This window comes from Plecotus auritus (assembly GCF_963455305.1).
Source record: "Plecotus auritus genome assembly, chromosome: 1".
NCBI lineage: Eukaryota > Metazoa > Chordata > Mammalia > Chiroptera > Vespertilionidae > Plecotus > Plecotus auritus.
Window position 1 is genome coordinate 218329718 of NC_137770.1, and position 15114 is coordinate 218344831.

General features: G+C 39.8%; 1 protein-coding gene across 1 annotated transcript in view; it reads left to right on the top strand.

Moving 5' to 3' along the window:
• Nucleotides 1-15114, top strand: part of GABRA4 (gamma-aminobutyric acid type A receptor subunit alpha4) — a 77060-nt gene that overhangs the window by 37065 nt on the left and 24881 nt on the right. The window lies entirely within an intron of this gene.

The window sequence follows — 15114 nt, forward strand, 5'->3', positions numbered from 1 at the left end:
AATAAAACCTATAAATAGGAAACTTAGAGTTGTAGTTGATGTACATTGAAGATTGAGAAATCTTATTTTAAAGGGACAGAGCCAAAAGGATGTGGAAACCAAACAAGAGCTACTGTAATTCACACTGGACATTCAAGTGATTCTGTAATTAAAAACAAAAAACTTAAAGTGACATTTTCCTTATGGACTCCAGTTGAACAAACATAGCAGGATCATCATGAAAATAAGAAAGCAAACAGGAAGCCCCCCCCCCCACTCCCACCACCCCTTCCTTTCCCTCTTCACCCTCCCCTCCCCCTCCTCCTGGGATGTTCTGCTCTCTCTCTTTCACTCTCACTCATTCATCTTCTTTCTTGAATCAGCAAAGTATCTGTGGTCATTGATACACAGCTTTATTGTAGTTGCCACAAATGATAGTCTAAAACTCCTTTTGTTTGTATGTGCCCAAATCCAAATGTATATAAGTCATCAACCTTATTCTTTGTAGGTAATAACTCATTCTCTTACTTGCTCATTCTTTCTTTCTTTTCCCCCCTATTCATTTAACAAATATACATTTAACACCAATGATGTGCCAGACCCTGTTTATGGTCCGAGGATCAAAAATATACACTGCCCACCCCCAATAGAATATCCTACACAGAGTTTACATTTAAGTATGTGAGACAAAGAAAAGGAGCCATGATATTTTAAAATGATAAACAATAAAGCACTTAGAGTGTTAGATGATAGTAGTGCTGGGACGGTCTGAAAGGAGTTCCGGTCTGAAAGGAGTTCCGGGGTAGTAGGAGGAGGGGATTTCCTTCAGCATCCAGGTGATCAGGAAGTAAGTCCTGCAAGAGAAAATGGCAGTTGAACAAATTAGGTTGGTGTTCACCCTGGCAGGGATTAACTGTTGGGTCCTACAGTTTATAACTCGGCTCCTAGAAGGCCCTGGGTGCTGGTTCTTCTAGAATGGCATGTGAGCTGGTAGGAAAATTACTACCAGCCCTTTGAGACAGTTGGATTACTTATTTACTTTTTCCTCTAAAGAAATTCATTTCATCAAGATTTTCAAAATTATTAGAATGGATTTTGTATACTATTTTTAGTTAAAAACCCTGATTATTCTCTTTCCCATTCCCCATAGGTAGCCCTCTCTGCCTTTTACTCTTATTTGCTTTCCTTTGTTGTGTTGAGACCTCAGTAGAATAATTCTATTTACTGTTCTTTCTTTCTTTCTTTCTTTCTTTCTTTCTTTCTTTCTTTCTTTCTTTCTTTCTTTCTTTCTTTCTTTCTTTATGTATTTATTTATTTATTTATTGTCTAAAATTCTACATATTTTTCTCCCCCCTTATTGACCGCCCCTCCCCCCGCCATTCCCACCCTGGGCAAGCCCCCACTGCCCCAGTGTCTGTGTCTATTGGTTATGCTAATATGCATGCATACAAGTCCTCTGATTACTCTCTCAACCGTCCCCCCCCCCCCCCCCCCCGCCACTTATCTCTGGATCTATTCTTGTTCATCAAATTATGTTGATCAGTATATCCCTCATATGAGTGAAACCACCCTTTTTAAAACATATCAATTCTTGGATATATTTATTTGTTTAATTTACTGTTTCTGTTTTTCAATGAATAATTCATGATTTATTTTAATTCCACTTTTCTTCAGGTTAATTCTGTTAACTCTTTTTTCCTAGCTTCTTGAGTTTAATTCTTACTTATTTTCATGGCTTTTTATTTAATAATAAAGTTTCCCTTATTACAATGAGATTTCCTTTGCATATAATTTTGACCATACTCATAACTTCCTATATTATCATAATTATTTGCAGAATATTCTTCAATTATGTTACTGGTTTTCTCTATAAGCTAAGAATTATTGGGAAGAAAATATTAACGTTTCCAAAAGGGATTTTGTTTATTTAGCTCCATTGTTTATTTTTAGCTCAAAGATGTTACCTGTATAGATTTGAATGTTATTGATATTTTTGTTGCACCCTGAGTTATGCTGAAAGCTTATAAATGTTTAATGGCAATTTGAAAGGAGTTAATTTTAGTTATTAAATCAGTTTTACTTAAAACATCATTATATCACCCTCTTAATCAGTCACCTCTTCTTAATCACTCAAATACCAAAAATGATATGAAAAATCCTCTTGCTAATATTATGATTATTTACGTTTGTTTTGTATTTTAACTATTTTTGTTTTATACACTTTGATACATGACACTCAACATGTAAAGATTTATAACTGCTCCATTTCTATATTAGTCTATGCATTTAATCATAAAATAACTTTTCCCCCTATATAATGCCTTTAGCTTCTAATTATATTTGGTCTGGTTATAATATTTTAAAACATTATTTCTTGATATTAAGTTTTGTAACATATTTTTATTGCTAAAATTTTTATATTCTTTTGTTTCTCATGTACTTTGGAAGCTATATGTCATAGTTTTATATCACTAGTGGTTAATTTTAAATTTTAGATCAAAATATTTCTACTTATGATTTTCTAGTAATGTTGAAATTATAAAGTATACTGACTCTCCCATATAGCTATTAACTCCCTCTTGACCCAGTAGTTGCTCATTTCCAACGATTCTGAATGTACAAACATTTTACATATATAATTTTTTTCTGTTTATAGTGAATTGCTATTGTTCTTTTTTCATTTTTGCAAAGTGATGAGACTCCTTGCATTAGTATTAGAGTAGAATATTATAAATACTTAAAAGTGCCACTTAATCATAATAAAACTATTCTTCAGAATTTCCAAATGTGGGAACAAAACCAATAATATTTTATTTGCTCCTTGAAATGTATCTCTTGACTACAGTAATTGTCACTGCTGGTAAATTCTTGGCTGAGCATATTCAATTGGCTAAGTCTACTCTGATTTCAGCAACTCCTGTTGACAGCATTGGTTCACGTGCTGTGGGCAAATGGCATACTCAAGATCAAGAAGATGAAATTTGTGAAGGGCATAGAGTCTTAGCATTTAGAAGTTGAGAAGACATTTTATAATAAATGTAGTTAAAATATAAATCATATGCTTTATGTCCTCTACAAGTGTACTGTATATGTGTCATGACTTAGATCTCCACAGCAGTTTACTTGGAGAATGTCTGTGTTCTAAAGACAGTGATTAATGGGTTGGCCTACCCAGCCTCCTGACTCCAGATTGCTGCCAGAGCACAGCTGGCTTTGGAGTGTCAGTTGCCATTGAATGGCTTCAGTATCAAGTTCAACTTTTAAGGTTGAGGATATATTAAAATTGAGGGAGAGAGAAGAAAATAAAAAGATAAATAAGGAGAAGGAAATCCAGAAGGGGGAAGTGTAAAGAGCAAAATTTTAAAACATGTTAGTGTACATAGATATTCTAGAATCTTATAAGATTTGGAGTTTCAGAAGAGATTCTAATCAGATAGGTGAAATTTGCTTATTCAAAGATGTGTTTCAAGTTGTATGGCTATTTGCTTATTTGAATGATGTGTTTGTTTAAAATGTGCTTAAATTCCTCCTCTGTTATAGCCTTCAGAGTCTACATCAGTAGTGGTTTGACCTATTGTTACTATATGGGATCTATAAACTGTTAATGGCCTGGCAGAGGTTTCTAGTGACCATTTCTATTCTTTGGGAATTGAAAAGCTTATGGTTTATAGGATATTCATGAAGCAAGGAAAAAAGGCCGATTGGCAGGATCTAATAGCAGCTCTGGGCAGCTTGAATATGTCTTTGAGCATCTCAAGAGGCAAAAGCAGCTGTTCTGTTTTGACTCAGCATTACTTTGAATCTGCCTTTGACTCTGTCCTTTCAATATTTGAGTTGAGGTCCATTCTTGTGGTTCTATCCTTCCATACCCTTGCTACTTCTTAGAGTACCTACTGTCTCACTGATGCAAATGACTTGTACTAATAAGGTGTTTTGAAAAATAACTAACTATAAAATAAAAGGGAAGATTTCTTAATCAAATTATATATTTTTTGAAAATAGAGTGTGTGGTCCTCATTCAGTTGGAAAGTATGCATCAGTGTACCTACATATTGAATCTTGTGGGAAAAAATGACATAATAACTAACATTACTTGAGCTCTTAATTTGTGTTAGGTACTCTGTGATATGCTTCAGTGTATTGCCTAATTTCAAGCTCACAGCAACAATTTTACAGATGAAGAAACTGAGGCTTGCAGTTAGTTGTTAAGCGATATAATCAGAAATAGTAAACCCTGTGCCATGCCAGCACAGCCAAGGGTTCCGTGAGCCTGAGGAGGGGTGAAGGATTAAAGAAAACAGACAAAAAGAATATAGTTGAGGCTCAGTGGATCTTCCGTGCCTGAATGAGGACACAGAAAAGGATCCAGCCAGCAAGCGGAGGCTTTATTTTATAGTCAGAGAAAAACAAGGAAGTGGTCAACATAGTTACAATGTTCTTGTGAGTTTCACTTGTTTTGGCAGCACTTGCTGCCCCTCCACAGCCCATTAACTACCTAGGAAGGATCTAGGGAGCGGCCATAAGGTCAAGCTTAATTTTGCTAAGGGGGCTCTGCCCTCTAAGCTGGGACTTGTTTGTGGCTCTGCCACAGGTCAATCAGAGGCTTAACCCTATAGCCACTCCCTACAAAACCCAATATTAAATTAAGCTGTGTGTGAGTGCAGAGCTTGGTCTCCGATACTGCATTTTATAGTATTTATGTCTATAAAAAAGATAATTATACTAATAAGAGAGAAATATGGTAATTGACCATCACTCCGCAATGCCCACAGCCAATCAGGAGGGAATATGCAAATGACCGGGACAAAGATGGCAGCGGCCATGGAGCCAGCCGGAGCAAGCAGGAGGCTTGGGTCACCCCGGCGATGGAGGAAGCCAAGCTTCCTGCCGCCTGGGCTGGCCGCCAAAGAAGGGGCCTGTGGGCGGTGGCCACGGAGCAGGCTGGAGCGAGCGGGCGACCCAAACTTCCCACCCACCTTGGCTGGCTGCTGAAGGAGGGGCCTGTGCGGGGCAGCCACAGAGTTGGCCTAAGCGCGTGGGTGGTTTGGGTCGCCTGGGCCGGCCACCGAGGGAGGGGCCTGCAAACAGCCCTCAGCCCCTCACTGAGGCTGGCCACGCCCCCATGGGGTGAGGGTCCCAGCTGGGGGGCGTGGCCAGCCTGCAAACAGCCATCAGCCCCTTACCCAGGCTGGCCAGGCACCCCAGCGGGGACCCTCACCCCATGGGGGCATGGCTGGCCTGCAAACTGCCCCACCTCTTTGCCCAGGCCACCCCACCCCCCAAGAGAACCCCCACCCTGATCTGGGACACTCTTCAGGGCAAACCAGCTGGCCCCCACCTTGCACCAGGCCTCTATCTATACTAATAGAAGTGTAATATGCTAATTAGACTGGGAGACCTTCCAGGAGACCCTCCAGACATTCCTCTGGACAAAGCCATGGTGGCAGGGCTGAGGTAGAGGCGGTTAGGGGCCAAGAGGGGAGGGCAGTTGTGGGTGAGCAGGCCAGGATGGGACGGCAGTTGTGGGTGATCAGGCTGGTGGGGGGACCATTGGGGGTGATCAGCTGGTGGGGGGGGGCAGTTGGGGGTGAGCAGGCTGGCAGGAGGGGCCAGTTGGGGGCAATCAGGCCATCAGTGGGAGTCAGTTGGGGGCAATCAGGCCAGCGGGGGGGGGGGAGTTGGGGGTGAGCAGGCCAGCAGGGGGGCAGTTGGGGGAGAACAGGCTGATAGGCAGAGTGGTTAGGGACAACCAGGCAGGCAGGCAGGTGAGTGGTTAGGAGCCAGCAGTCCCGGATTGCGAGAGGGATGTCCGACTGCCAGTTTAGGCCCGATTCCACAGGCAGTCAGACATCCCCGAGGGGTCCCAGATTGGAGAGGGTGCAGGCCAGGCTGAAAGAACAGCCCCCCGTCCCCCCACACACAAATTTCATGCACTGGGCCACTAGTATTCATATAAAATGATCAGCTTAACACAGTCTTTTGTTCATATTTCTATGAATAAATAATAATAGTAAAATATTTTGAATGTTTTATATGTTCCAATAATAAGATCTTTTACCATATATATATATATATATACTTAATTCTTAAAACGTATCATATATGTTCTATTTTTATCTATGTTTAAGCCAGTGAGGATGTTAATAAGTAGGGATGAAGTAGTCTGCCCAAGGTCATCTCTCTGGTAAGTGGCAGGATTGAGCCAGCAAACCCTATACTTTTAAGCCTCAAGCCTTAATGACTGATTAGAAATGTGGGGTGAGGGAAATGGAGAATGAGATGGATGGTGGTAGCATCATTCACTAGGACAAGAAGGGAAGGAGGCACAGTTAATGAAGTAGCTAATTAGTTCAAGTTTAGATAGGTGGAAAGTTCCACAGTAGAACATTTTCTCCTATCCCAGGATAATAATGACTACTTTTTTAAACTACAATTGCATACTTTTCCACTGTTTACTTTTCCTTCCCCATCTACCTAATGGCTTTGTCTATTTCTTTTTTACTGTAATGATTCTTCATTTTAAAGTGTTCATAGATACTTACAAGAATATTTCTAAAATTAAAGAGCTATTTGCTTTTTAAGAAAAAGACAATATAAAAATATATGAATAATTCAAGGTACACCTTGGATTCCATAATTCAAGAGCCCTGAGGAGAAGCTCCTTTTTCACTACCCATCCTTCAAAGTAAAACTCTAGCCTTATTTTTCATATTTGTCTCATTCAAGCTGATCTCAAGGATCTCCGGGATAGGGTCTCAAGGATTCACATCTACAAACAGGTTAATAATAAAACCTACCAGAAAAGCTTATAGTGTGAATTAGACTACATTATTCATATGAAGTACCAATGCTTGGTACCCAGTAAGTAATGGCTATGATTATTATTATCCTTTATTTCTTTCAGCATCTTCAACGTATACAGGTATGCATTACAAAATTTATCATTTATAATATCCTGAAGTATTTTGCTTGAACTGTTTCATGTGATTGCTATATTTGCCTAGCTAGGAGATGAGCTCTTTAATAAAATTGTTCATGGCTTCATATAGCACATAACATAGTATGTAATAGATACAGTTGTTTTTATTGATGGATTAGAATGAACCAATTATAGAAATCAGATGATAGGAGTCTGGTGACTCCAAAACTAATATATTTATCACCAATTTCCAAAAACATTGGTCTTTTAAACAAAATTAGAGGCCCGGTGCATCATGCACCAGTGGGGTCCCTCCGCGTGGCCTGCAGGGATTGGACCAAAACCATCAGTCCAATATCCCCGAGGGATGTAGCAGTGTGGGAAGCGGCAGGCGGGGAGGAGCCGGAGCCTAGGCCGGCGCGCTGCTCCTGCTCATCCCAGCCCTGCTGCGCCTGCCGCCACTGCCGCTCCACTCGGTAAGCTTGCTGCTGCTCTGCTGCAGTCTCTGTGCACCAGTCCTAGAGCCATAGCACCCGTCCTAGGGCGATACCCGGCGTGCCCATGACCGAGAAGCAGCTGCGGGCTCGTGCCCAGTCAGTCCCAATGCTGGTCCAGATCCCAGTCCCGGTCTGGCTGGGGGTGGAGTGCGCAGGGGGAGTGTCCACAGGAGAGGCTTGTGCAGCCGCAGCTGCATTTGCCAGCCATGAGCCCCTTGTCTGGCGCCCGTTAGTCAGCTGAGCTGCGCTCTGCTGTGGGAGTGCACTGACCACCAGGGGGCAGCACCTGCATTGAACGTCTGCCCCTGGTGGTCAGTGCGCATCATAGCAACCGGTACAACGGTCGAATGGTCTTACAGTTGCTTAGGCTTTTATATATATAGATTCTTTCTTGCTGGAGTAAATGTGAACATCAGGCAGATGGAAGTAGTGAACCTGAGCTGGGTCACTGTGAGCCTCTGGAACAGCAGATGACTGTTCTTAACCATTCTGAGACACCCTTGTCAGCAGGTGGACTTTGCTAGTGGGCAGCAAGAGATAACTGAGGAGGATGTTTTAAAACAAAAGAAAGCAAAACAAAAGGCTGAAGTAAGCCCACAAGTGCAGCTGTGCATTATGAGGAACATATGGTTGGCTGTCTTTTGGTCAATTTAGTCATATCATTTGCACAGCTATCAGTGACTGTGAGTGACACTGATGTTAAATACAATGATTTCCCAGTGGTTGGTAATGTACAAGCTTCATTCTATTCCAAGGGGGTGTACAAACTAGGTCAGTTTCAGATTTTCATTTTGGTTATTCTCAAAGCTCCTCTTAGAAATGCTGTTTTTAAAATAGTTTAAAGTAGTATGCAAAAAACTTTCATTTTTCCTTTGTCCTTATTTTGTTCATACCTTGACTTAGTTTCAAACCTCTTTCCTTGGCAGTTTGAACAATGTCCTGAAGCAGTACTGTCAATTCACTTGGCATTTGGATGTGCTTCTGACAGTAGTTTAATGACATTCTTTAAATCTTATATAAACTGTACCTCCCCAAACCCATACCTTTTTCAGTACAGAATGTTCTGTAGGTAGTAATGCTCTTTAGGCAATGAGTAATTGTTTAATTGCACAATTATTAAACTGTATGATTTAAGTGACAAGAATATCTGGATTAGGTTTTATCTCCAGCTGTGTTTTTTATCTGTTAGTTTTGTTATGTGTCATGTGCTGATTCATGAGAAAATGTCATGTTGCTAATGTATGAGGATGAATCTCAGCTAGTCATTTACCAAGCGTTTACCAAGCAACTACTGTGCACCAGTCACCATATAAGGCACTGTGGATTCAAAGACAAAACCTAGGAACTTAGTCTCATGAAGGAGACAGGCCATTAATCGTGTGGGTGACTATATTTAGTTTATAGATATATGGTCTGAGTTTTGATTCTAGCATGCTTAAAATAGTTTAAACTTATGCTCAAATCTTCACTGCTACCTTAGACCTCCCTGTTGAAATACTAATCTATATATCCAACTACACACTGGGAACCTATTATATTTATAGAATACCTATTAAGTGTCAGTACGCTTGGAATACTGTGCTCACTTCCTTTGTAGATCTGAGAGTAATAGGGAGGTAGATATTCAATAATTAATTTCAAATAATTAAATAATGATAAATATGCAAAATACTGTGAAGAAGCAGTAGAGAGAATAATAACAAATTATATCAGAAAGAGTTAAGCTGAGTCGTAGCCAGTTTTGCTCAGTGGATAGAGCCTTGGCCTGCGGACCGAAGAGTTCCAGGTTCGATTCCGGTCAGGGGCACATGCCTGGGTTGTGGGCTCGATCCCCAGTAGGGGGTGTGCAGGAGGCAACCGATCCATGATCCTCTCTCATCATTGATGTTTCTATTTCTCCCTCTCCAAAATCAATAAAAATATATTTTAAAAAAAAGAAAGAGTTAAGCTGAGACTTCAACTTAGTCTTTGAATTGCAAATAAATAAATAAATGAATAAATAAAGGATATCATTCAAAATGACAAAAGGAGGAGAGGCAATCAATTTTAGTAGCTTATTGAAACAATATTGTGCACATTTTGATAATAACATCACCTGGGAAGTAAAATGCCAACATTAGCATCATAATAGAAAATTTAAGCTATTTCCTCCTCCAGAAGGGAAGTGCTATGATTTTAATACTACATTAAGAAGGCTAGATATATTAGCTAGTGTTCAGGGAAGAAGTAAGGCATCTTGTGAACTTAGTATAATTTAGTGTAGAGTGTGTGTGTGTGGTATAGATACAGATTATTAGTAAATTTGTTCATTTATTTTCATGTATTATCGGTTTACAAATATCATGGCAAAAGAATAAACTATGAAGTATATTTATATAGTACATAGAATTTGGAGAGATAGCATGTTGTCATCATCATCATTATCATCATTAACACCATCATTACTGTCTACTATGTGCCCTTTGTATATAATATATGTTATATACTAGAGGCCCAGTGCATGAAATTCATGCATTGGGCGGGGGGGGGGGGGGGTTGTCCCTCAGCCCAGCCTGCACCCTCTCCAATCTGGGACCCCTCAAGGGATGTCCGACTGCCCCCATAGGATCGGGCCTAAACGGGCAGTTGGACATCCCTCTCACAATCCAGGACTGCTGGCTCCCAACTGCTTGCCTGCCTACCTTCCTGATTGCCCCTAACCGCTTCTGCCTGCCAGCCTGATCACCCCCTAACCACTCCCCTGCCAGCCTGATTGATGCCTAACTGCTCCCCTGCCAGCCTGTTTGCCCCTAACTGCCCTCCCCTGCAGGCCTGGTCACCCCTAACTGCCCTCCCCTGCAGGCCTGGTTCCCCCCAACTGCTCTCCCCTGCAGGCCTGGTCACCCCTAACTGCCCTCCCCTGCAGGCCCGGTTGTCCCCAACTTCCCTCCTCTGCTGGCCTGGTCCCCCCTAACTGCCCTCCCCTGCAGGCTTGATTGCCCCCAACTGCCCTCCCCTGCTGGCCATCTTGTGGCAGCCATCTTGTGTCCACATGGGGGCAGCCATCTTGTGTGTTGGAGTGATGGTCAATTTGCATATTACTCTTTTATTAGATAGGATGTGTGTGTGTGTGTGTGTGTGTGTGTGTAGTACTAGTTACTTTACACACATATATATATATGAATTGTTGCATATACATATATTTATATACACATACAATCCAGGATTGATTGCTATCTATATAATTTTATGGTTGATGAAAATGAGCCTTGGTGAAGTATTTTGGACGCTTTCAGATCTGTGATGTTGCTTCTCACCTAGAGAAACAGGCGGGCATAAAGGGATTTCACCTCTGTCCTCAGTTCCCCAGTGTAGCTTTGATCATATAACCCAATATTTGGTGTGTTTTTTTTCTCTATCTGTTAGAAGATGAATTTAGGCAAGATTATATATAAATTTCCTTCTAATTTAAAAATCTATATTATTACAAACTCACATACTCTCTATAACTAATGCAAGATTGTTTATACTCTAACATGTGCTTAATTTAATAAAAACTTATTAGAGAGAGGATGGTTCTTTTTGGGTTCACTGAGTTAGATCAAATTAAATATTCAGCTTATTTTATGTTCACCTATTCAGCAAAAGTCCATACTGTTTCAACAGCCACAAAAGCATCAACTATACTGTACTACCACATTGCAGATAATATTTTAAACATTTTACATGCATTAACTCATATAATTGTCATAGCAATCCTGTCCTATTTTTTTCAGACACAGAGACCTAAGTGATTTGTCCAAAATCATTCAGCTGCTAAGCAACTGAGCCAAGATTTAAATCCACTAGAGATTACTGTCCCTCAGTTATAACCTATGACCATAACTGCCTACCCTCCACTATGACTATCACCATATACTCACTAATTAACACAGTCCTAGTTTTTCTGAAAATGTGTTGTTTCTCCATTGCAGAAAATGTAAGCTATGCTTTGAAACTTTATCCCATTTATAAATAAGCCCAATCCCTTAGCTACTAGTTCCATTTACATAGAAGCCCAAGTCACAGACAATTAGTTAACACTCTCCTTACCTCCAAATTTGCATAAAATATATATGGATTTTGTCAAGGCTAAAAAAACCCATTTGATTTTTAGCACAGCCATTTCGACAAACTGAAGACCAACCCATAATTTTCCAAATTATTTTTTTTTTCACATTTTAAGCATTTAAAGAACATTCAAAGCATTCTTTTATTTTGGTTTGAAAAACCTATCTTACATGCATTAATATATTAAATTTATACTATTTATTTACAACATATTTCAGTAGAATATTTTACAGATTGTGGGGAAATTTTTAAAGAAGTTCATGAGAGAGTTTTTGCCATCAACAAATTTATACAATGTGACAGAGTATAGTGATGCAAATGATCAAGAGGAGCAAATATTCTGGAGGGACCAAGGGATTTGTAAAGAAAAATGCTAAACTCTGGGATGGTTTTTGGGAGAACTCAGCCTGTTCATGAGGCATCTTTTATTGATGGTCAGCAAATTGAAGGAGAGTAACAAGGAAATGAGCCAGCTCGTTACTGTTAATATCATTAGTTGCTTTGTGATATTTATGGACTAGCTTAACGATTATTCTAGAATTGCCATATAATTAATAAGCTATTATCTTATTGTTGGAATTTTTATTACTTCTCCATTTACTCTGTTACCTCTCTAGCACATCTGGCACAAATTTACTAAGAGCCTAGCATATGCTCAAAGAACCACCTACTGATTGATTTCATTCCTCATACAACTGAAATAGAGGCACAATTGCCTAGGACAGCAATGCATGGAAGAACCATACATTTTCCCTGGGGAAATTTTATTATCAAAATATTTGAATGGTGTTTCACATTTTTATTAATTTGGTGGTATGTTTTCCATCTATATTGTCAGGGGTCTTGTCCAGCATCTAGAAGGGTTCAGAAATCTGGAGAAGGGGCTGCATGTAAATTAATCAAGAATCTAGAGATGAAAAATAATTTTGGAAGACATTTTGGGGAGCCAGAGGAGCTTGGCTATAGGGACCAAGTTCTCTTGTCTCTCTGAACCCCTTGCTTTTTATTAACACAAATTGTCCTAAAGCAAGGTAGATATACATAGTAAAGGCAAGGTTTAGTATACAGAATCCATTGTCAGATTGGGGGAACTGCCAACGGCTGTTCAGGTGTTTGGCAGTAGGAGGCAATAACATGTAGATTAACATGTCCTCAGCTGTCTGGCAGCAAGCAATCATCTATGCAAATCTTTAGGTGTGGGGAAATGCCCTTAGCCATTTCCAGCAGGCAATCCGCAAGGTTCCATCAACCTTTTGATGAAACTTCTTGCATTTATGACATGCTGGAATTAGCTTCTGGCACTATGTTAGCAATGTGAATGGTGCACTTCTTTTTGGAATGAAAAAATTTTTTTTCAGTCATCTTCAAAAATATACAGCCACCCTGAAACAAATTCTCTTAACGTTTAGCTACATTTCCAGCAAGTTCTTTTCCTTAAGCTAATGAGTAAGATTATTCATTTCTTCTGGTTTGTTTCACTAAATTTCCAATATTGCTTTTGCTATTTTGAGAGGCTAGTTTTTATAATATATACATCACTTAATCTCCAGCTTTTCCCTTGGCCTCAGATGATGTAAAAGTTTCAAGAAACATCAGTTTGGGTATTACTATTTTACTTAAATGAATTAGAGAACATTATGTATAAAGTGTCTTTGGTAGAAGGAAATTATTATACATTTTGGTCATTTTAAAAAGAGGACACTTTGCACTCAGATTATATGGCATAGTATGTTTTTCTCAATATTTTCTGGTGTTTGATATTCCACAAGCTTCTTACCCTTGCCTAGCATCTTTGCTTGAATAATAAATTCCATTCTTTCCCAAGCTCTCTTGTACTGTTGCCTCTATTAGTGAGCCTGAATTTTCACATTTCTGTTATTATGTAGGATTCTCTTCTGCCTCCCTCAATTTCTCTTTCTTGAACTTGGACTTCAGTTCTTATAATTCTGTTATCTTTATATAGATTACTAGAAGGAGGATTTCTTTATTTTCTCAAGTTTCATTTAGTCCAACAATGTAGTCCAGTGAATTTTTCTTTTCTCTCAAATTCCTTCTCTTTTTTGGAGATAAGTTGGCTAAAACAAGTTACTTTTACTTACTTTTTCTTTGGCTAATTGGAAACAATTGTGGGTTCCACAGTCAAAGAATAGGCTGTTAATAGAGGATTCAGAGAAGGGAATGTGAGGATGAAGAGTGTGAGGATGAAGGTGGCCTTTAGTTTCTCTGTGAGCACTTTCTATTTTTGCCTCCCTAAAATGTTTTCCAAAGCCCAACCACCTTAATGTGAATATTGTAAAATATTATGTGATGAAAATATTAGATAAAGAGATGAGGTATAAGGGAAGGAAGACTCCACCAGTTAGCACACCTTTACTTTCTCTTGGCCAGGTCTTTGGCACTTGAGAATTGACATTTTCAAAGAGAACTTGGCAAAAGGTGGTGAGGAGTCTCTATCCAAAGAGCAGAAAGTCAACTCTTATACAATATGAGTATACTGTTGTGTCTAGCATAACCAATTATGGGCACTTCTGAACATCTGGGGTTAGTATACTACAAACTTTAAGATCAATGCTTAACACAGAGCCTGGTGCCCAGTAAACGCCCATCCAATTTGTTGACTGAGTCAATGAGTGAAGGAATAAATGAATGTAATGAGTAAAAGAATAAATCTCTGCAAAATATTATTAACAGTATTAACAATGACAAGAAAGAGAAGTCCTAAATGACAACAATAATAGGAAAAACTTTCATAAACTTTCATTTCAGCATTGCTTTTTTACTTTTTGAGGCCCACACAAAGCTTTGGGGAATCTATAAAGGAAATCTATAAAGCTTTTATTCTTGACCGAAAGCCATCTGCCTTCTTTGGAATTTCATATGAAGCAACCACTATCCCAGTTCTTTCTTTGGCTGTGCCTTGGACTCTTAGTTTTGTTGTTTGGGTATCTCTTTCTCCTAATGCAGATGGGCTACTCCACGAGAGGTGAGAGTCATGCTCAATTTGCTGTCCAGGTTATACCTGGAAATGTCCTCTGGTTTCACATGGGGACAAACGGATCTAATCGCTAACCTTCTGAGAGCTGGTTTGAATGGAGAAGCTCTGACAAGGCAGGGGTCCTCAAACTTTTTAAACAGGGGGCCAGTTCACTGTCCCTCAGAGGGCCGGACTATAGTTTAAAAAAAAAACTATGAACAAATTCCTATGCGCACTGCGGGCCCGGTACGAGTCGGCTGCTAAGCATGACAGGCAGCGGCACCCGGCGAGCTGGATAAATGTCCTCTGTGGGCCGCATGTGGCCCGCGGGCCGTAGTTTGAGGACGCCTGGACAAGGTCATCCTGCTTGCAAGAAGAGAAAAGGAGGCCTTCTTAGAGCTGGAAAGGTGCTTCCCGGAAAAAGTAGCAAGAGCGGTACAGCCATTTAGTAACTGACTAGTTATATTGTTAGAGCAGATCCTAAACCTTAAAAATGTGGAAGCAGTAATAAGTGGGCAGCATGGGCTGGGCACTTGACCTTCACTGGCTGCTCCTTCCATGAAGAAATGGGCCTGTGTTTGTTTTGAGAAAAGATTGGTTTTATTAAGTTAAACAGTATTGAAAACACAATTTTTGCTGGTCAAAACTGGTCAAAA